The 3,928-nt window shown below is 42.8% G+C and overlaps 1 long non-coding RNA gene across 1 annotated transcript; it reads right to left on the minus strand.

The window, feature by feature from the left end:
• Positions 1 to 2,108: 2,108 nt before the first annotated feature.
• LOC112138194 lies at positions 2,109 to 3,503 on the minus strand. The gene is made up of 3 exons (XR_002917730.2): positions 3,118 to 3,503; positions 2,946 to 3,045; positions 2,109 to 2,868 (listed from the first exon to the last, which is right to left on the minus strand). It is a non-coding gene; the product is annotated as an uncharacterized LOC112138194 (long non-coding RNA).
• Positions 3,504 to 3,928: the final 425 nt, after the last annotated feature.

Consider the following 3,928-nt stretch of genomic DNA (forward strand, 5'->3'; position numbering starts at 1 on the left):
CCCACCTACCACCCCTTTCTGCTACTCATCTGTTGGTGTAGCGGTTAGCTTTGGCTGATGCAGCAGCAGCGGGACATGCAGCCACTTTCAAACGGATCCAGACAGAACTGAAGGATAAAGCTGCTGGTTCTACAGCAGCAACAGAACCTTTAATACAAGTGTTGATTTGAAAACGACACTGTTGTTACACAGTACACTTACGCTAGCATGCTATGACACAAGCTGCTAATACTAAAACTGTCCCTTGTGTCGTCTATAAAAGTAAATATGATCGTTTCAAAGTCAAAGATGTTTTTTTATCACGGAAAAAGCTGACAGTCTTACTTACCTCAATGACATCAAACAGAGCAGACCACTTTGCCATGAAATCTTTCACCATTGGTGCATCACGGACAACTTCATGCCTTCTGTGGGCAAATGTGTGTTCCATTTTGTATTTTACAACTTCTCGGTTGTTCTTCTTCTTCACATCCAACAGGATAGATTTCTGCATGGCCTCCAGACTTTCCTCAGTTTCTTCTGATGGATACATTGGGCAAAACTTCACCTCTGCTCTCTTAGCCTTTTTAACTCCAAAGGCTGCAGTGCGCTTTCCAGCAGGCTTGTTCTTTAAAGAGTTCACAGTCACTTCTGGGCAGCCAAATTTTCTCAGGTAGGTTCTGTAGTTCGATAGTGTGTATGTTAAACTAGTTTTCCACCCATCATATCCAGTTGATGGTCCTTTCTCAGTTAAACATGGATGTTTCTGTATAAGACTACGGGCAACTTGATCAATCTCTTTATCACTCACATAACCTTGTACTGCACAATTTCTTGCACCAGGGCATCAAGGATGGCTGACTTCAACTTGGGATCTGGAATAAGCACCGTGCCACTCTGAATATAAGGGAATTCAGCATCATAAGAAAATCTTGGGACATGAAAAACAGCAGGCCAAGAAAAGCGTGAGCTTGAAGACTCACTTGATGATAAGATATCTGTGTCAACAGATCCACTCCACAGGAATGAATCATCTGTAGAGGGAGGATTGGATCCTTGCAGTGGGTTGGAGACAGAACTTTCCTCAATGTGTTTTGTGGTAGGTTTTGACAAATCAGTGACTCTAAGAGTACCTTTGTCTTCTACTTCTGAAACAGAAGTCAAGTTGAAGAACTCGTTTCCAAACAGGGAATCCATAAACTGGAGTTTAAAGCTGCCCTTCAGTCCTCGCTGTTGCTTTACTTCATTGATGAGACCTTCAAAGATGAAGGGAGTCCTCCAGAAAGAGTCAGTTTCTTACAGCTATCATCAGGAAAATAATCTTTAAAATCACAGTCTTTAGGATTTTGGTCTCCATGTTTATGTCTTTTACTCTGCAGAGATAAAACAAAGAGGAAAAATGACATCACACCTTTGTAAAATGTGAATTTCATAATAAACTGTAAAAAAAAAACTGACAATAATGGGATGAATACACAGATCAAGGCACACCTTTTATTTCTATGTGTCTTTTCAAAGCCACCATGCGTGTCGTTCCAACTTTGTAGTCAACAAGTGGATATGCATCAAGGATGTCACAGATTTCCACAAGAGTGAATGTTCTTTTGGGAGCTGGGCTGAGTTCAAAAGCTTTATAATGCTCTCTATACCAACCACACAGTTCTTTGACAACAAAGAACATACAGTCATGTACAATGCAGATCTGGTCAATTTCAGAAAATTCCGACAATCCACCAGCTACTCTGTGAGCCAGTAACATCCCTCTTCTGTAAACAATGCCCCTGGTTGTCACACACTGTGCAAAGTTAACTTCACATGTGCCAGGGAACCTTTGCTGAATGACTTGTGCAATGTCTTCATTGAGCAAGTCCACTGACAGAGTGGATACAGTTGAAACCTAAATATCAGACTTAGACAGACGTGGTGCACTCAGAGGGTAAGCAATCGTCATCTGATGTTTTAAGGATAAACAAAGTGGGACATTCTTGAAACAACTTGTGTGTCTGATAACCTGTTTGAAAAAGCTATGCTTAGCTTCAAAGCACATTGTCCATTGCCCAACAACTGGACCAAACGGCTTAATCCTCTGCGAATAGTGCTCCAAGTAATGGTGTTTTGGTAATGTGGTAAGTGGAATAAAGGATGAGTAGATCGATTGCACACAAAGGCAGGAGGCGTGGTTCAGAGTTAAAAATAAAATTTTTATTACAAAAGTTCTAAAAATCAATTAAAAACAAGAAATTTCAATAAAACATTCACACAAACTAAAAAGGGGAAAGATCCGTTTGGCTGAGGCCCGTTAGCTACGCAAGGTGGAGGCCCCCAAAACAAAACAACTAAACTGTAATTCACCCCAAGCTCGTGATATGACACACTCACACGTGAATCCCTTCACCAGGACACGACACTCCAAACGAGGGAAACCTCCACCTGGGCACGAGACTGGGTCCTCAGCACTGAGGGGAGGGGGAAAACAAATAATTAAAATCCACACACAACAAGAAATATAAATAAAAAACAGAACACTTTAGGAAGAAGTGTGAGCTGAGCTGATCGGCTCGTGCAGCTCCACTTCACCAAATAAAAAAAACAAAACACTGTGCTCATTCAATAGTTAAAATCACAACCTTAAAAGCACAAGGCTAAAAGGGTAAAAAGTCTGGAGATGAGAACCGCTCGTGATCTCCAGTGGGGGGGGCAGAGTCCGGGAGTGCCCTGGTGTTTCTTCCTCATGCACCTCCGACGGACGTTACGGCGGAAAGCCACCCCAGCAGAATCCTCGACGTACACGGCGTAGTGAAGAGCAAGCGAACGTGAAGTCGTCCAGAAATTCAGATTAAAAAAAGAGCAGCTGCTCCAATATTAGCGGGAGCACCAGAAAGTCCCTGGCTGTGGAAGACATTAAATTTAAAAAGAAAAGCGACAGCTTAGAGGAATGTGCGAGGCTTCAAGCACTGCTGACTCACCCGACTGTTTGTCACTTGAGAGGAACAGAATAGCGGCACGCGAAATGCAGGGGCTTCATTCAAGCTCGGACGTGATTGCAATTTGTTTGGTTATCCAGAGCTACAACACGTAACAAAAGCAATGTGAAGCCTGCTGACATCTTCCCCTCGGCAGCCTGACACCGCTACATACCTGTAAGGCAACCTGGAAGTCCACAACCGGAAGTGGGCGGTTCCAAGGACCAGAAGATGCCCATCCTGGCCAGCGAGCACCTTGGTCTTTATATATTGCCTCTAGGGGCCACTGCCTGTAATTACCCTCACAGCCACACCTGCAACAATCCATCCTGCTACAGTAACAACTTCAAATCAGGGAAAAGTTATTTAAATCTCTGCCTGTGCTCAATTATTTTACTTTCCAAAAATGCTAGCGAGTCATCACTGTGAACAGGGGCAACAACAAGCTCTGTGATGTCTTTGAGATCCATAAGTACAACCCATGCAGGTTCGTGTTCCGGTACACGTGACCCAACCAAAAAGGGCAAGAGACGGAGCAAGCTCCAATTTTCATGAGCATTCCCTCCCACTGTCTTAGCGCGAGAGAAACTTTGTGACACAACATGTGGCTTGTTTGTTGTGTCAGACCATTTGTAGGAAAATGTTAGAATAGCATTGTTTAGGTCAGCTAATGTGAAAAGCCTTTTGGAAATGAGCACATTCAAACAATGAGCCAACTCTACTGGGATGATGCCTTCAAAAAGATCATGGGTGAGATCAGGGGGATATCCAAAAATAACATCAAAGTGAGATAGATTTTTTGTGAAAACACATTCATTTTTCACTCCATAACAACTTGTTCCTGTATCTTGAGGTGGTTTAACATGAACTTGATGGAGTTCCTTATTCCTGAGATCAAAAGCACCAGATGCAACAGGATATACTTGATTGTCACTGATCTTCCCAGTGCAACATCTGCAGTAATATTCCACCCAAAAGCTCTGAAT

The sequence above is a fragment of the Oryzias melastigma genome, unplaced genomic scaffold, assembly GCF_002922805.2.
Source record: "Oryzias melastigma strain HK-1 unplaced genomic scaffold, ASM292280v2 sc00281, whole genome shotgun sequence".
NCBI lineage: Eukaryota > Metazoa > Chordata > Actinopteri > Beloniformes > Adrianichthyidae > Oryzias > Oryzias melastigma.